The sequence below is a fragment of the Carassius gibelio genome, chromosome B6 (genome assembly GCF_023724105.1).
Source record: "Carassius gibelio isolate Cgi1373 ecotype wild population from Czech Republic chromosome B6, carGib1.2-hapl.c, whole genome shotgun sequence".
NCBI classification, from domain to species: Eukaryota; Metazoa; Chordata; class Actinopteri; order Cypriniformes; family Cyprinidae; genus Carassius; species Carassius gibelio.
Genome location: NC_068401.1, coordinates 7,512,364 through 7,532,246, shown reverse-complemented (window position 1 = coordinate 7,532,246; position 19,883 = coordinate 7,512,364). Strand labels below are relative to the sequence as shown.

Genomic DNA, 19,883 nt, shown 5'->3' with positions numbered 1-19,883 from the left:
GATTGATTTATGGCCCTTGTCATCTCTGTAAGATCTCACATGTAAACATGTGTATGTTTCACTGTTGAAAACTGCCCGAATCATGATTGTATTGTTCTCACCAAACGGTTCTTTCACACCTCCGCCAAGTATGACACATTATCCGCATTATTCTTTTATCATTATTCTTTTGTTTTTATTCCACCTTTATTAGCCTTGATTGTGGTTTTTCAGGCTTTACAAAGCAACAAAGCAGCGATCTCACTTCAGTCTCTCTTTGCATTTAGCCCTTATTTATCAAAAGTCTTACTATAAAAATACAACAAAACATTTTCTTACGACCTTACGTGAATTATTGAGACAAAAATGCATTGTGAAGAAGAAAAGCACCTGCTATTAGTAGCATTGGTGCTAACGTTAGCATCAAGCTACATCTGACAATTTATGAAATTATTAGTACACTTTTACTCAAAACTCACTTTAAACCCCGATCGAGTGTTTATAATAACTTCCTTTAGCGATCAGGGGTGGAATTTGGTCGTTTACTGTTGTAAAAATATGTTATTTGTAGCCTTTTTCATCGCTGCACAAGTTAGCATTTCCGATGTACATTTTCGATTTTTTTTATAAAAACGCCCCAGATCTCAAGAAATTCTCATACCAAGCTTTACTATCGTAATCGCGGGTTTATTATTCGGATATTTTGTGTGTACAGAGGTGTTTCAGTGTTGTTTTGGCCAGATAACTACCAGGAAGTGTGCAGGAAGCATGTGACACGATGGGGCGGTGTCCAGATATGAAACTCTAGATTGACGTTTGAAAGACCCAATCAGAGTCTGAGTCACACACCGCACGAGCTGCCGGCACAGCAAACACATACACAGATCGCTGGGAGAGGCTATTTATCATCTGATCGCGTAAATCCGTGGAAAATGAATAGAAATGACGATTCTGTCTGAAGAAATATGAAGTAAACATCAGTAAATATATCCATATATCTCCGCAGATATGCATCTTTTGTCTATAAATCCTTATTGACGCTGTTCAGTGAGTCTATGTGAACACAAATAAACCGCTCTTGACGTGACTGAAAATGAGTGAGTTGTGAATTTCTATTCAAAATGTGGCATAATACGGATTTATTATTTTGCACTCCTGACATAAATCACTAAATATCTGTCACTGCAACAATGTTTTATCAAAATATTGGTCAAATATCGAATCTTGAGTCTTTAAACTTTCCATTGATGCACAGTTTGTCCAGATGAAGTAAGACAGTGATGTTTAATGTGCTGTGAAAGTGAAACAATAATAAACTGGGGCCGTCAGCGATGTTTGCACGCAAAGGGGTTAAAGTCAGCAGATAAGTAGAATTTCTTTTGTGTGTCAAGTCCTGAAACTTAAGTATTGAAAACATATTTTTTAATTTTTCAACTTTCTGTCTTCTCAGTCCAACCATTCTCACATTCATTTCATTTAACTCTCCAAATCGATTTACTACTGCTCTGAAGAGCTACAAAACCAAGTGATACAGGGGTCTAAACACATATTTATTACACATCGAGAGGAACGTAATAAGATCCTTATGCGTGAAATCCAGATTGAAACATATCACCAGACCATCACCGCTAACCGATGCCGGCACACTGTAATGTTGTGCACAATGATTCAAATAAATATGAACCCATTATCACACTACAAAATAGAGAAATGAACAAGAAATGAACAATCAGGATGCCGTCAACTGGAAGACAACTCCAGCGGAGAGGCTAAATAGATGTATAATTTCAAAAGGTACACAAAACGGTTTGCCTCCTCTGTATGAATTTACGACAAAGTCTGTGCGGCATTTAAAGCCCTGCTGTGCAAAGACTATGATGGAAAGCACAAAAGTAAGGCAGGCCATGGTATTTTTAGCGAAACAGCCAAGAGAGACCAAAGTAAATAAGAAAAAGTCTAATGAGTTTTAATGCAGCCGCTACCAGGATAGAAATGCCAATTTTGGGATGTGGAACTACAGTCATGAGTGGTTTACGGCAACCTCCTGAGCGACTCTCCTTCAAGCGACATTGAAGGATTCGTTCACAGACAGCTTGAGATGATTAGCGCACAAGCATGGCAGCAAAGAGTCGGTAACCGTGAGCCGGGTCTCAATGTGAGGCACCGAGCTGTGGGGAAGGAGGCCTTCACTCAAAAGGCCCCACAGCACAACGGACAAATTAGAACTGTCAAACACCAGCACGCACCCAGCAAAGAAAACAAGGCATTCAATCTCCCGCATCCTCTGGGACTGGCCAAAGTGCATATTGTTTTAATATTATTTAAAAGTGTGTCATATATTTTTAATCATTGTTACTCGAAATTCGCGCAAGGAGTGCTCCCGTGGGTGGAGAAAACGCAGACTTTTGCGCAGAGGAAATGTGTCAAACGCGTATTTGTGGGACGGGGAGTTTAGCGTCGGTGAACTTTGTCTAATTAATATTTCCAGTCTAAACCATGAGAGGGCCTGTATTATTAGAAACATTATCTTGGGGGTAAATTACCCAGTTGCACTGCCATAGTGTCAATTGGCATTAATGGAAAAAGGCAACAACATAACTACAGCCAAGCAGAGCAACCTGGATACTTGATGCACGGTTTTTACAGGCCCAATAGCATAACAACATCATACTGCTTGTTAAAAATGACTGTAAATATACAAATACAAATATATGCGATTGAAAAGCATCAATTAAAAAAAAAGGCACTAAAATATCAGTATTTAAAATACTTAAAAGTAAAGAAAAAAGTAAATTTAATATGAAAAGACCTTACAATCTATGTAAAAATTCACAAAATAAGATCTAAATTAAAAATTACAAATCTAATGCTTTTCTTTAAAAAAAAAAAATTCTACCACATTTCCCCAGACTTCCAATCACATTTCAAATTATGTGTTGAATTTACCAGCATTCTGTGCCAGAAATGATGATAGTTAGCATTATATGAATCTTAAAAAATAATTAATATTTTCACAATTTGTGCATAATTTGACAAAATTACAAAATTAACTTTGGACTGGGACAGTGAACAGAATTTATTTTAAATAAAAAGCATTTAGAAAGCAGAAATAAATTAAATTTAAAAAAATAACAACGATAAGGCATAGATAAAAGTTTCTAAGATAGTTTTAAAGTGACCTTCTAATAAAAACCTTTAGGGCATAAAAGTGCCTGAAGTTGGAAATAAGGAATAAGGAAAGCAAAATAAATCAAAAAATGAATTATCAACTGTGATTGTACAAATAAAAGATCAGGTCTGTGTTGCTGTTTATGAAGTCTTTACATGAGAAATTATTATCAAAAGCTCTAATAACAACCATAATTGCCTTCTGATTTGTCAATACATGACAAGAAAATGTTAACACAATCCCTCTATAAACAAACTTTTTTAAATGCTTACAGCGTTGATTACACACAATAGGTCACGCTGATCGACATTTGTTTGGCTTTATCAGGCATAAACATGCTGTAGATCTCCGCGATTTTCCGAGCTTGCATGCACCAAACCTAATTTCTGCACAAAAACATTAGACTTCGCAGCTCATGCCTGTGAACAAAAGCAAAAACCATAGGGGAACCCCGAAAGACTACTTTGCAACATTTAGAAATCACATGGCCTCTCTATAGTTTTATACAACAAAGATTCCTCACCGCAATCAACCACAACATCATTTGGTACAGTTTCCATGCTGCATACTTAGCCAATATCGAGAAAGGGATATTGCACAGCTGTGAGGTGCCGGTGCCAAATTGTAGTTATGCTCAGAAGCGAAATATCTTTCTGAATGTTTACTACAAAATGTGTGTTGCAAAATGAGCGAACATACGGCATCCGTTCTGTCATGCTGATGTCAGCCACCAGGTTTGTGCTTAAGAGGCATAACCATTTTTAAATACTGAATGGGTTAAAAAGAAAGGGTTGAGTCCCAGGTCTTCCATTAAGCAGATAAACCAAAGGTAAAGGGCATGCTGGGGGTAAACGGCAGAAGACCTTGCGTGAAACCGACGAGCGCTTTAATGGAATCGGCTTTTTAACAGCTCTTTTTTTGTGTTAAATACAGTCCATGTCAGGGAGATGCGTCCCACCCATAAAGCAAGCGCAATGACAACGCACAGTGGGCACTAACGCAAGGACATAGTTCATCATGCCATTTTCTGCAATTCCCAGCTGATTAGGGTCATTATGTTGGAACCCTGATTTATGCTGTCATTTCCTCTCACCCTATCCTGCATCAATGAATCTTAATGAATTGGTAAATAAGGGTGAGGATTACACTCTGCGACACCGAAACATTCCTCACCCTCCACGCCACCAGATTTATGGAGCCAATTAGGGACTAACAGAGAAAATTGGCTGGCAGGAAAATAATATTCTTTATGGTACAAAATGGAAAAGCATTCGCGCTGAAGGGCAATTGTATTGTCAGCATTAAGTCCATAAAATATCCCCTCCACCCAGTGAAAGGGAGAGAGACTGACTTTTTTGGCAATCATTTTAAAATTACAAAAAGAAATCACATTCAGAAAATATTTTTTTGAGAGGAAAAGTATTTTATTTATTACTTCCCAATAAGTCTTTGTACAAATTTTCTACCTTCAATTCTAATGCTCACACAATTTTCATATCTACATATTATCTTCAAATATCTATCTATATATATATATATATATATATATATATATATTTGAAGATAATATGTAGATATGAAAATACATAAATCATACATAAATAACAGAAAATCAATTACGAGAATTAAGACGGTGGCACTGTAGGATTTACTGCGAGTGCATTAAGGAGCCGTCAACATAAGCATGATAGGGTAAAAAGGGATTTAATAAACACGTGCACCCTGCTCGTCCCGTGACCATGAATCATGCACCTGCACACAAATTGCCCTTTAAACCAATCAGTCTTCTCCATGATCAAAACAACAGCGCCCGCCACGGAACGGCTAACCGACATTGTGCTTCAGTTCTTTAATGTCTTTTTTTTTCCTTTTCTTTTCTGAGCTGACAAAAAGTAGAAATACAAAAAGATGTCCAGGAGAAAAAAAACACAAGGCAGAAAAAAAATATACTAGTATCTGCGAAAAAAAGCCTGAAGTGAGACCCACCTCTTCCTATTAATGGCAGCATCTTAGAGGCACACTCAGTGTGCTAACGAGCCCCCTTTATGTATTACATATTGTGACTAGACTCAGAGCGTAACAGCGGCTCTCCACATCAAACACGCAAAGGCCTGTTATTAGATGGAGGGCTGGGAGAGAGGCTGTGTGAAAAGAAGTGGAAAATTAAAGTTGAAGCCAAGCAGGAAAGGCCTTAATTTACTGGCATGTACAGTATGCAAATGAGATTACTCTCTGCTTAACTGCATCATTTATGTCCATAATAACGGCATCATCATTATGGGACTCAAATTAAATTACAGCGTAATTAGCATATCAAAGTGATTGGTTAAAGTTTAAAACAAATACCCAATTTCGCTAATGAAAAGCTGTAATCGGTGCTCATGTAAATCGGAATGAAAACAGCCAAAACAAATATGTGTTTTCGAGTGGCGGGAAGCTGAGGGGAGGGCTTTTGTCTCGCTCAAACCTGACAGAGGCTGGATGTTTCTTACCTGGCGGACTTCACACCCTCAGGTTCCATTTCCCTGAGACGCTCTGATCAAAGGTACCATTTCCTACACTTGCCACTTTCAAGCTCATCAATAAAATACTAAATCAGTTCACCGCTGATCCGATGGGTGGGAGAGGGGGAGTGAAAGAAATACGTGAGAGAGATGGGTGAGGGATGACATCTGAGGGCTTATAAACTTACATTTGAAAGGGGAAGGAAAACACCTCCACTTTCCAGCCGAATTATCATGAATGATGACATATTTAAATACTGCCATTTACCGAAAGCAACTGCACCAGAAATTACAGCACTGCAACCCAAAATCATCCCACAAAAAACCCTCAAACTCGGACTCAACAGATCACAAAAACACAGTTTGTGTCATGCATTCCCCCTTTTTTTTTTGATCTGAAGCTTTAAGACTTTCATGTCGCCACATTATTGATCTCATTCCGAATTTATGACGCACTTCTCCATTCCTGGAGCAAAATCTGAGGTCTTAACTCTCAGACATAAGTCAATCTCTCCTCACCAACCCCCCAGGACTTGGTCTCGATTGACTTCGCAGAAACAAACCAACAAACGAATCGGAGCCTGTGAACATTACTCTTGAAAATTTAAAGAAGTGCGATTTTATTTTATTCATTGAGGAATCCATTATAGGACGTATTGCTAAGAAGTATGTAAATGACGTGCCTTTCAAGGTAGAGTCGGGGCAGAATCCTCTCCATCAACTAATGACACCGCTCATTACATGCAGAACAGAGCGGAATGAAAGTGCTCCTGTCTGCAGAAGCATCTTCCCTGTGTAAATCCCTATGAAATGCTAATATCTCACTTCTAATTAAAGGATACTAAGTCCAAATGTACCTACGCACCAGTAACATAAATTTTATTAATGTTTTTTTTTTCTTTTCTTCTCGCTGTTGCAGCCGTGCATAGGCTTCATTCCATAAATTCATATTTAATACCATGGCTCTTTAAGCATTCTTCTCTTTTTTGCTTTCATTGCCCTTTTTATTTATTTCTTTTCTTCTTTTTTTGATCACTTGTTGCCCACGATTACAAAACAGATGCTCATTGTGAGCAGAAGCATCATTATGGGGTTGTGAAACTATAGTTTTTTGCAGGTGCATGAGCCTCTGGCCACACAGACATTTGCACAAACAGACTAATGCGCACATGAAGAGCTAAAACTATCTATCAGAAAAAAAAACAACACTGAGTAAACCGGTATGGCTTCTCTGAGCCTGTGCACATTTACTGTATTTACAAATGTCTGCACGTAAACATGTTTACAAAACGCATGCTGCCGTTCTACGAATTAGACCTTGAAGTCTGCAAACAACAGCCACACAAAGTTCATAAAGAGAAGGTTAAAAACAATGCTGTTCCCTTTTGCATGAAAGACAAAGCTGGCTTTATGCATTGCTTTTTCTAAAGAACAAAATGCAAGGAAAATTGATCACTTTGGTATCACCGTTGAATTAAAAAGCCTACCTAATGGTTCATGTGAAATACAGCCTAATTAGGGCTTTGGTTTTATAGCGGCTGTTAACGTAGTTATCACTTACAACATTGTAATGTCAAAATCAATACGGATTACTTATGTCCTATCCGCCTCCATTCCACGAGGTGACAATAGTTTATCTGTCTTTGCACTTATTAGGAAGGACTGAGCCAGACAGTGTTTGGAATAAAGAACCAAAACTCAATCTATGCGTCCCTGTTCATATGGTATTACCCACACAACCGAACCTAATCAATGCAATTTATTTTAGCCTGAAAGTAGCAAAACACTTCACAGCAAAGTATAGTCACTGATTTCACTACTCATTTGTGGAACATGAGAAAGGCAGCTGTTTGAGTAAATCTCATCCTTAAGTGAAAACTGTCACAAAAAAATAATAATAATAATAATTAAACAAACAAAAAAAAAACTTAAAATCCTAAAAAAGAAAAAGAAAAAATGTATCCATCTCTCCATAAGTCTGTGTTTTTCTCTATCTCTGTCTTTCACATTCATTTATTCATTTATGTAATTATTTATTTATTTAATGTATGTATGGATACTAAGCCAATTATTAATGTTTAAATGTATTAAACTCCCATTAAAATACATTTTAAAATATTTGCATGTTTTTATAATGTTTTATATAGTATCAAATATATTGTACATGCTATTTGGTTTTATTATTTTAAAATAATATTACTTTTCTTTATAAAGTACATTCATATAACTTTGTTCCAGAAGATGCACCCATATAAAGAAATAGAGGACATGTCAAACTTGCAAAAAAAAAAAGAACGACAAAAAAGTAATTAAAAAAAGTAAGTAAAATGCAGGGAATAACACCACAAAATTCTAATCTCGATTTAAAGCCATGTTATGACAATATACCCATAGATAAGGTGTAGTCTGCACTGAAGTGTCTGCCTGATCCAGATCTAAGGTTACAGTGGCTGACCTTCAACATTCCTCAATGTCCCAGAATCCCATTCATCTACAGCTGCAGATAGCGCTGAGCAAATATCATAAGCATGAGGATTTTAGGATTGAGGTGAGGCCGGCCACATCCTTAACCTACAAGGAAGAGGGCGAAGAGAGATCTACCCTTTAAGGGCCCTTTCCTCTGCTGTAAGCCATATCCATGTCCTGTCATTTCTCTTGGCATTAGCGTTCTTCATCGTCCCTTTGATGAAGGCTCCTTCAGCTAACGATATAAGCCATGTGTTCTGAAAACCTGCATTAAATCGCAAGGATTCTTACATGCGTTACAGACACGAGCAGAATGAAAGTCCTAAAGATACTCACCAATCAGAGAAGAAAATAAAAGAGCTTGATTGGTCGGCTAGCGCTCGAGGAGTCTCGTGTATGAGGGTGCAGCGGAGAGAGGAGGGACACAACCTGTGACTGCACTAATCTGTTCTGAAACACACCAACCCTTATCCCCTGCTGATATATACCTAAACAAGACAAACACAGGCAACCAGTGAACAGGCAACTACAACAAACAAAAGAGTCAAAGACTGAAAGAGAAGGAGAGATACAAGACGCAAGAGAGAAGTACTATAAAAGGCATTTAGTTGAAAAAGACAAAAGTAAAATGTACAAAACTCAATTTAAAAAGCACCTTAAGCTTCCCCCCAAAAAACTAAAGATATTAAAGAAATTTTCAGATAACACTTTTTTTAAACCAAATTTTATGTTCATGATTTCATGACAATTAAGCTAATTTCTTCCTAATTCTAACGGCAAAATAAAATAAAACTATAATACAACAAATATATATTTTTTTTTTTATTTGACAAAAATATCGGAGTATGAATAATAATTTTTAATAAACAAGGCAATAGTTTAGTAAGACATTTATAATCATATTTTAATTACAGTTAATACAATTTCTTCTCAAATTCCATAATGCAAATAAATAAATAAATACATACATACATAAAAAAAGTAAAGTAAGTAAATTAAAGTATCTGGTCAACCTGCCCATAACATTGATAATGACTAATGAATAATTTAAATAATAACACTAAAATAAAAATAAATGCAAAAAAATATATAAATATAATTTAGACTGTATATATATTAGGCATTTCATAAGGAAGGATGAAATATGAGCGGCTGTAGAACCCAGCAAGGCAAAAAGCCTAAATATCATTAGCAAACACACGCCAAGATGTGGGTAAGGTTGAATAATGTAATAATGAGAGGCAAGGCAGTCTAAGTGTCAGTTTAAAGGCCTGTACCCTGGACCAGGCCCCTGGCCTTCCTTCTGCACTGTTTTAACAGAGATGAAACCATATTAGGCCGTGTATGCTAAAGTAAACAATAACATAGTTGCAATGAGATGGACATTTTTCAGCTAATGGTGTTTGTCATTCCTGTTTTCAGTCCTGGACTTAAGCTCTTTGCTTCTTTTTCTTTTTTCCACATCTTCTTTCTTTTTTCCCCTCCCTCCCCCGAGCTTGGGAGGACTGTGTTTATGAATAACCACTAAAGCGACCGGTCCACGACCTGGTGCAAAACACACAGTAAAACAGATCTGCTTTAACGTGCCTGTTCACTTTATTTGTTTGATATGTTGAATTAGCTTTCAATCTAATGTGAGAAAATAAAAAAAATAAATCAGAGACAAGTAAAGTGCATTCTATTTTGTCCATGTAATAACATTAATTGACGTTATTTCCATATTATACAATATTTTAGCCCAAAAGATTAGATAATGCATCATTTAAAGCAGGGTTTTTCTTTCTTTTTTTTTTTTTTCTTTTTTTGATCCAAGGATGCAAACTGATCCAGACCTATACAATCAAAATCCTTATACAATCTCAATATCTCAATACATTCTCAACAAGATATATTTATAATTATTTGAATATTTCATTAAAAACTCTAGTATATTATATTGTATACTTATTTATGCTGAGTAGTTTAATATTATAGCATCACTACTGTAATGAACGGGTTACCTTTTTACAATTTTCAGTTTATTTTGAGCCAAATAAATAAATAAATTTTGAATCAGTTCAGAAATTAAGACTCAGTTTGATTAAAGCATAAAGCACCATTAAATTAGTACTTAAGTAAAACCTTTGAATAAATCATCAAACAAATCAATGTTTATATATATATATATATATATATATATATATATATATATATAAATAAAAATCTGTTACCTTTCCATACAAAGGAACATAGTGCATTACATTTATTGCATACACAATATTTTTGTGTAATTCCATTTGGTGCCAAAAGCGGCGCAGAAATGACACACTCCACCTTTAACAAAGTCCAAAGTCAAACTCTTATTACGGAGTTTAAAAGCCACAACAAAACTTCTGCTAACCAGTGTAGGCGTATCTCCTTTCCTACCCACAGCACAAATACACTCCCCCTCTCTTTTTGTCTCTCTCACTCACTCACACACACACACACACACACAAACACACACTCATACCTTTCAAATTCAAGCTGTTTATTTACTTAATGTTAAAGCTATTCCATTAAGCAGCCAGGCCCAGGTGCTTCATCCCTAAAAGGGATTTTGCTTCCTCAAAATAAATACCAAGGCAAGGAACTGCCAAAATGATATTGACCATGAATATAACAAATGTTGGATAGAGAACAATCAACATCAACCTATGTGAGTCATTAAGGGCATATACTTTATATTTCAGTGAATGCTTGGAGCTTATGATGATTTATGAACATAATCTGATCATTGTAAGGTGTATTTTTAAGGAAGGCAAGCTAAGACTAAGCCCATATTGTATGGCTTACCTACTTATTTTCAACAATGTGCTAATGATTTCACTTTCGTCTTACCAAAAAGAGTTCAACCATGTGGTGTATTTGCATTGCTAGTACAAAGAAAACAAAATGACTAAAGAGGAAAAAAAAACACAACCTTCCTTAAGAAAAAAAAGAAGCAAATGCATTCATTTGATGTTGGAAGCACCGTCTATAATCATTCTATTGTTCAATTTGACCCATTTAAAATACGGTCATCTTTTTTCAGTTGGATGAAGGAGTTGAAAAGTGATGCGAAAAAAGAAAGAACATACAGAATATGTCTTCAGATGAAAAGAAGACAAACTGAGCTTTGTGATATATGTGACAAACACTCTCGCACACACTTCTCGCAGAGCGTTTTTTTTGGACAGATTTCCCTTTCATCTCTCTGAAGACAACTCCTCTGACAGAAGCCGAGACTTCTGCCTGCCTGACTGCCATCACTTCCATTCAGTACAAAGATTCTGTCACGAAGACTCGCTCCGACGCAGTGGCAGACCAACTATATCAAAGCCTTTCCTCCTCTAAGAGAACAGAATTCATTCAGTTATCAATACCAAGACAAATATAATGGATTTGTAATTGTCATTTTCTTATAAGCATTTAGAGAAGAGCCTCATTCGGCACTTTCTACTAAATAAACAGCATCTAACTTTTATTAAAGTCAGTAGAGGCATAAATCTGTTGGATATATTTGAGAAAATATCCTAGCACTTTTTCCTTTTTAAGATTTTCAGTTCACTAAATATCAATGAATTTGGAATCAGACATTTTTAGCTTTGAGCACCATAAAAGTGCAATATCTTTGATATACAGTATGCCATTGTGAAATCAGCTACTGTCCAAACAAAGAAGTATGCATGTTAGCTGCACACAGACATGTTGGATAAAATATTATCTAACATAAAAATAACCTAGAAGGAAAAATATTTTGGACATGTTCCACTTCTGAGGTTTTGTCCTTTTTAACTGTTTCCAATCATACGTCATAATTTTGGCATAATTTAGCCAACAGTTGTTTAACAGTACCATTACCAAAATAATAAGCACCATGACAATGTCATTATTGTAAGCGTCCATACTGTATTTATATGGTATGATCATTACACACTTTCACAATATAGAAAAATGCTGACACTTTCATGATTAAAAAAAAGAGAGAGAAGCTGGAGCTGATTCTTTCGTTTCAGATGTGACTGCTCTAAAAATTATTTTTATTACAGCAGAGTTATAAACCTCTCTGGAGTTACGCACACGTGCGCATAAACAACTGTGTGACTAGCGTAAGCATTTAACTTTCTCGTTAGCAATCTCTCCCGTGTGGCGCTTTAGCCATGCTGGCTTGTTTATTATGTTCATAGCTTTGGCAGAAAAAGAGATTTAAGTGAACTCCTACGAATCGGAAGCACTTGTAAATGCATAGAAACACACTCAGCTGTAGAAACAGGGGAATTAGGAGCTTACCAAATGCTAATGCTAATACAAAGCAATTTTCAACCTGATGCTGATACACAGAATTACATTTTTTTTTTTTCTTTTGTAGTAAGCAATAAAATGTACTCGGAAGAGCTATTACATGGACCCTAATCCACCCCTGCGCCCTAAAATGCATCAATATACAACTTTTCATTTGGTGTTACTTCAGAATTTCCATCTTTGTGGTTGTCGTAAAATGATAGGATGAGGCACATAAAGTAAATAATCAAGTGTATGATCTTCAGAGGCATTCCAATTTAGCCCTTGGCAGGCGCCACACAGCATGCAAATATAATATTTTCCCCTGCTGTTTAGCTCTCTGAAAATGTACTCAGAGTTTAAGTGGATATAAACTTACTTTAAGAAGTGTGGTTGAGTGGGGATAGGACTGTAACAGTCATCCATACAGAAATAAACACGTGTTTCTGCCAAGAAGTGGACTGAATTAAATATATTAGTAAGTCTTTTTGCATTAGAACAAAGTGTATGATGAATCAAACGTTTAAAAAGTTTGTAAATGTATCAAAATCCAAAATCAGTTGAATGTATCCCATAGCATCATTCTTATCACAATCTCCCAATTATTTTTACTGAAAAAGAAGACAAAGGACAAAGATACTGGTTGCTATATAGTTTTTACGGTGTTTGTAATGACAAACGAGTGAGGTCAACAGACTAATGATGCAGAAAGACGGCAGGGGTAGCTTTTTAAGAAGGTGTATATGGTAAGAAAAACATTGAGAGAAAACAAATAGACTTAGTGAACTAGGTTTGTGTATTTGGGTGTGTGTGAATGTGTCTGTGAGCATGAGCTCATGGGAAAGGTTGGGAAGTCCCTTCCTTGTCCACTATGTTAGAGACAGAACAGACACACAAACTCAATCCTTCTCACACTCTGTGCCTTAATACTGTACATGAACACCCCTAATTCAGTTCTATGGTTTGCTCCGGTCTCCATGTCAGCTGCTATAGGGCTGTTCCATTCTGGAGTAGACAGGTTGGGAAACCTGTTTGGAAGCCAAGAATCATTTCACAAATTGTTTGGTGCCACTATTGTCTAAATTATCCTCATCATAGTATCCGGATAATTCCAAAAGTCTTCTTAATAACACTGACTGTTTTAAATATGTTGATTTCTCAGCAACTCAACAGGGACTGATAAAAAACAAATCGTTTCTCAAAAACAAGAAACATGAGAAACAAAGGGAATAAAAGACCTGTGCAGTTAGGCAAATAAGCCGTCCTGTTTAGCGATAAACTTTGACAAAAATAAACAACCTCTCATTTTCTCTTAACCTTGAGAAAAGCATACAAACACAAGAGCTGCAAAAAAAAAAAAAAAAAAAAATCAAGTGATTCATTAAACTAGATATAGAATTATAGCACAAGACCTGCCCTCTGTAGTTAACAAACACACAGGCACATGTGCATCCACTCTCATACACAGCTCCACTGGAGTCTAATAACTAATCATTTGTTTACCTTCTCTAAGGATTTGCTTATTTGCGGCCGTCTTCAGTTCCAGCGCTGCGTTTAACCTCCCTGCCCTGCAGAGACAACAAGCACAGAGGAAAAGCTGTAGATGTAAAATTACTGCAGCTGTCACAAACCATCAGTCTTCTCTGCGCGTACAAAATTACATGAAAAGTAAGCTATTTTTGTTAAGCTATTTTGATGGTGCAGACAAACTAATGAGGACTCAATCGTGGACATACCGAATAAACACATCATCTACTAAACAGAACTTGAGAGAACAGAAAAACACACTTTTATCTTTTAACTGTTAACTACAGTATGGAAATGTGTGATTCATCGCCCTTATTAATCCATTTCATTTTCAAGGTTAAACTTTAACTTTAGCAAATGTTTTACAGTAGAGTTTACTTTTTAAAAGAAGTCTCTTATGAACAAAATGTTGCATTTATTTGATCAAAAAGAAAGGTGTTGTTTTTTTTGTACGTCCATTTTCTATTTTTAATACATTTGAAATTATAATGTATTTCTTCAAGAAATTGTCATCATTACTCCAGTCTTCAGGGAAACATGGTCCTCAGAAATCATTTTAATATGCGGATTTGGTGCTGAAGAAACATTTAATATTATTATCAACATTGAAAACAGTTGTGCTGCTTAATATTTTATTGGAAAACCATGATACATTTTTTTTTGAATTATTTTATGAATAAGAAAAACATCAAAAAAACAGCATTTATTTTAAATAGAAATCTTTTGAAAAAGTATGATTTTTGGGGGGCATGGTGTCACACTACTACCAATATATATTACCATGGGATTATTGGAAGTATCATGAAATACAACATAAAAATCATTATGCACGAATTTCAATATCAAAGTGTCATAGTATTATCTGCCACAATGCTTTTTTATAAAGTACTTCCCCCTAAAAGCCAGTGAGGCAAACAAGCTCACATTTACAGTCTCAATATACTCTAAGAGCATATTCTCATGCTAGACTATTGAGAAAGATACTATAGGCCTGCATCCCTTGGGCATTTGAATAAAAGCATGAAAGCTTAGCCGAACGTGAAAAAATATGCAGTTTACATTTGGCAGTCAAAACAGTGGCTGGCCGTTTGAGCAGAGTGATTCTGTTTATCTCAGGTAAAGTGAGCACAGATAAAACACATTGGTACAGCAGGTCCATGTTCCTGCATCAATTATCTGTTCGATGCCCTTGTTAAGGTGGGTGGTCAGCATTTTCAGTGACTAAAAACACAAGCCACCACAAGAACCATGTGCCTTTTGCACGTATCTTGTGCTGATTCCATTTTTGTCTCATTCTAATTCATTAGACTTCAATTAACACGTCATCCCTGCTGTTATGAATCAATGGCTCTTGGTGACAGGTGATGAATTTTTCAGCTTAAAAAGCTAAACATCATTTATTCAAATCACCTGCTAAGGTCTCAGGTGCTAAATGAGTTTACTGAAATGCCTAACGCTCATTTAGACAAATGTTCTCTCATCCTAATGACGAGAACGTTTTGCATTGAGAACAAAAGGGGGGGGGGGCACACCAGCAGTTACCTTTCAGTTTTTAGCACCGTAATGTGTTGCTAAATCGATAACAGTCCAGACTGAATGCATGAAGTTGGAGGTAAGGCTGGTGTTTTGTGCAGCGGGGTGGTGGAGGCCTGGGGAGTGAATAAATACGCTCATACTGTTAGACCCAGCTGGAGAAGGAAAAGAACCAGCATTCTGGTGCTCGGGGAACTTGCTGAGATGATCGACTTCATGGGAGTGTTATGAAGGAAACACGGCAAGAGAGACAACTAAATGAGCACATGGGCTAAATACTGTCTGAAGATAATAGTGAAGAAACAGACAGAATAGGGAAAAAACAACAACTTCAAGTTCTTGTGTAAAGGTGTTTCTTCTACTACAGACAATTTTGGACCTTTGGACTTGATTATGTTGTTGATATATCCTGAATACACATAATTAAATATTTTGGCACTTTTTTATAATTGCTTCTGTTTTCATTACAGATCATTTATACTACTTTTAGTAACATTAAGTGACATTATTATTGACATTATATTTATACTCTTAATACAGTTTAATAATATCATTAATTTTTAGCAGCCATTACTACAAAACAAGAATTATTTCTTAAACAGTAAGAATATCTCAAAAGTATTAATTTCTTAAAAGAAAAAAAAGAAAAACTTATGGTACAAGAAAGTTTTGATAAATAACATAGATTTTAATAAAATATTAAGCTAATTGTGTTTTACTTAGAATCTGGTAAAAACTTTGGTCATACATGACAATGATGGCTAAAAATTATATCATGCACACGAATATCAACAATCTCATTAATAAAACCAGACCTGAAGAGGACTTCTACAAAATGTTGTTCTTATTTGACCACATTTACATCATACAGGCTGTCGAATCACACACTCCAACCAATTCCTGGCTAAAACCAAGCCAATCCTAACGGAAAAGGCCCTGGTTGTCATTATGAACGCCTCTTCAGTCCATCTAATGGACCATCTCTTTCCTCACTTCACCAAAAACACAAGAGCACATGAATATTTACCACCAAGCAAAGCCATTCCATTAATCGGTTTGCGAATGCTTATATAGCATATATGTGGCTTCTTCTGCAGTGGGGTCATAAGTGAACATTTATGCTTACGAATATGCCTCGTTAGCATATTAATTTATGCAGGGATTGAGTGCAGCTCATAGGCTGTGACCAGCTCCTCTTCTCCCCTATTGGTCAAGGAAGCAAATCTATCCAGTGTCCTCTGACAAGCACTGCAGAAAAATATTGTAGAATGGTGTTGTGTAAAACTATTAGTTTCCTTTTGTTCCTTTGTAAAACAAAAACGAACATAATTTTAGTATTTTAGTAAATAAACCTTAGTGAATTGCGTTGCGTTATTCATTTAAATATTCTCCTCTCATAAATTTACAGATCGAAAAGGAAACTCCTGCAAATGCATATTTAATAAGGTGAGTTGCAAAAATAAATGTGTCTATGCCTTTCAACGCCAATTTTCCACTTTGTGTATTTCGTAAATCCTGACAGTAGTTTTTCACGCCAAAGGAGAGTTTGCGCTGGTGCAAGCTGATAGTAAATCTGGCCCTTGGAATATTGCAAGCAAGTCGTATGGACCTGCTGTCAAAAAAGGGAAAAGAACAGAGTGAACATTCTTTAAAATGTCTGTTTTTTTTCGAATAAATTTCTATTAAACTTTCAAACCTTAAATGCTAAACCAAAAGAGGACAATCAGAAAAGGAGAAAACTGAAAAAGAGAGACCGTGAATGAGAGACCGAGCAGAGGACAGGCAGTGATATCTATATCGAGTCCATTTGTGTTTGTTTTTAGGGTGTGTGCACATGATTTTCCAAGTCACTGTCTGTGCTCTGAAATACAGGAAAATTGCATGACTCACTTTGAGACAAATGCAGCTGTTTACAAAGGCCTGACAAAAAGGTGACTGAACTGAGGTCTCTCTCTCTTTCTCTCCTACTCACTCTCTCACCAGAGCCTGATTCATTTCAACTATTCCCAAAAACCCTGAAAGTCATTTTTGTAATTCGCTTACAAGCAGGCTTCGCCCATTGTTTTGCACGTCCATGTTCGTGTAAACAACGGCGGTTTTCCGACATGCAAACAGATGCGAAACCTAATTTATCTAGGTTTGTACGTGGGTCACTTGAGCTTCTGGAGGCCAAGCGAGTCGGTACATAGTCTGCTGAATGTCAGGCTGTCTGATCTAGATATTTTTTTTTCAGACCTGCCCTCACGTTTTGCTGAGCTAACAACAAAGTACACAGAGTAAACACACACACACACAACACACACACATAGCTTTTACAGTCTTAATACCAAGGCAGCGGTATTTTGTTCCTATCCCAAAACAAATAAGGCAGTGCATTTCTTTACACTATTTAAATGTTAACAGGCAAGAGTGCAGGCTGAATAGAACATTCTTTTACTCTGGATACCAGAAACGGTCCAGACAGACTTTCAAAACATGTTCTAATGAAATCATGCAAAAGACAAATAAAAAGCTGCACTTGTTTTCTTTTCTGAGCTCACCTCCCCCTCTTCTTTCTTTTCCTTTTTTCTGTAATTGGATTATACTTTTTTTTTTTTTTTTTTTTTTTTACAAACCAGTGCCATGAGAGTATGGAACTACTGTAGAGTGATTTCTCTTACTCTCTGACATGACATTTACACAGCTAAGGACTAAGGATATGAGGGTTAACACTCGTTTTACCCTGAAACAGAGGAGTTTAACCCAGTTATGCAATGCTATCTTTACGAGCAGTGAAATATATTTCTAATATATATTTTTATTAATGTCCAACACCAATATAGATATCTTGAGACTATGGTTAGCAATGTAATATAATGTAATTATAGCAAATATGATTTCATGATATTTAGATATTAACTCAAAAACTACTCAAAAACAGAAAATGATACATGTGCATTATACATTGACCATTTTTTATGGCTGCTGCCAATACCGATATCTAGAGAATATGGCTGTTAAATTTTACAGTACACACAGCAAATAAGACAAAAATAATAAGACAAAATTGTAAACAAAAATAAAAAATAAAATAAAACCTACAAAATAATAATAATAATTATTATTATTACTATAAAATGTGCATTATACATTTACAAATATTTCAGAAGAAATGGCCATTCAAATAGGTTACCATTCAAATATTGAGAGAAACTAGTATTTCAATTTTTTTTTTAAATAAATGCTGTTCTTATGAACTTTTCCAATTATTAAAAAAAATTACTGAAAATAATATAGCACTGTTCTGACAAAACATTAACCAGCTTTCAACATCAATAATAATAAAAAATGTTTCAGCAAATTGGCATATGAGAATGATTTTGGAAGTATCATGTGACACTGAAGACAGAAGAGTGGCTGATAGATAGAGAGATAGACGGAGAAGAGCTAAATAAAGTCATTTAAAGATTTCCTAACTATTAAACATACCTCTTTTTTAACATATCATTAATAATTATGGTTAATTTCTTTGCATGATCTAAACCATGCTTTAACGTCTCCTCTGACATCACGTTTCCTCATTCTCCTCACCAATCGGCTTCTTTTTCTCTGGCTCTCTCTTTTTTTCTCATGTGTTCACTTCTCTCCTTTGACCACAGATCCTGTGCACAACTATTAATATCAATAACCCACAAATTCCATTTCCTTGTACTGAGACAGAGTGAGAGTAAGCGCAGTGAATGAGGAAAGTGCAAAATATCTCAATACAGATTCACTTCTCCTTTTGAGGCAAAGATCTAATTGGACAGGAGAGAGAGGAGGCAGACACTGTGTGGTTTCCTCAGAAAGAGAGTGAGATAGTGAGAGCGAGGGGGTCCGAGGTGCACAGTCAGAAACGTAAGCGTTTAGACAGTATTTTTAGCCCAGCAAGCAAGAGGGAGAGTAAATGCATCGCTTAAAGTCTGTGAACACTTACCCATGAACATAACCCAGAGCTCCACAAGCCAACTCCAAATAAATTCTGCGTCCCACACTTTGATCTGCAGTTTAACGAAAGTCCTCTCTTCACCAGCTGCGTCTATATAAAGTTGTAAGTGAGGTGCGAACAGTATGCAACCAGCAGTCTTGCCCCGTTCGCGCTCTCTGGCTCACACACACACGCACTCTCGTCTCGGGGGCTGGAGGTATGCGGTCTAAACACAACAAAAGCCTGAGTTGAAGATTGAATATGCAGGAAGAGGGCCTCCGTTTGCATAAACACAAACACTCAGCAAATGAAGGGCTGGCACCGATCGCACCACTGCTTGCTGGGAAACGCATACCTGTCTTGTTCTGTCCCTGAAATACTTTAATCAAACAACGGCTGAGGAGAAACGGACTACTCTGGAGATAAACTAGAAATGAGTAAGTACAACATGTACAATAATTTAATATTATATTATTAA

The 19,883-nt window shown here is 36.2% G+C and overlaps 1 protein-coding gene across 20 annotated transcripts in view; it reads right to left on the bottom strand.

Moving 5' to 3' along the window:
- Positions 1 to 19,883, bottom strand: part of LOC127960111 (forkhead box protein P1-B) — a 181,526-nt gene that overhangs the window by 109,297 nt on the left and 52,346 nt on the right. For 11 of the 20 annotated variants that reach the window (XM_052559680.1, XM_052559674.1, XM_052559676.1 and 8 more), the window contains one exon: positions 13,903 to 13,967. The exons of 5 other annotated variants lie outside the window; for them this stretch is intronic. The gene's annotated coding sequence lies outside the window, so the exon portion shown is untranslated. Of the gene's footprint in view, positions 1 to 13,902; positions 13,968 to 19,414; positions 19,632 to 19,883 lie in introns of all 20 variants that reach the window. 4 more of the 20 variants (XM_052559672.1, XM_052559686.1, XM_052559675.1 and 1 more) reach the window with 2 other exon arrangements.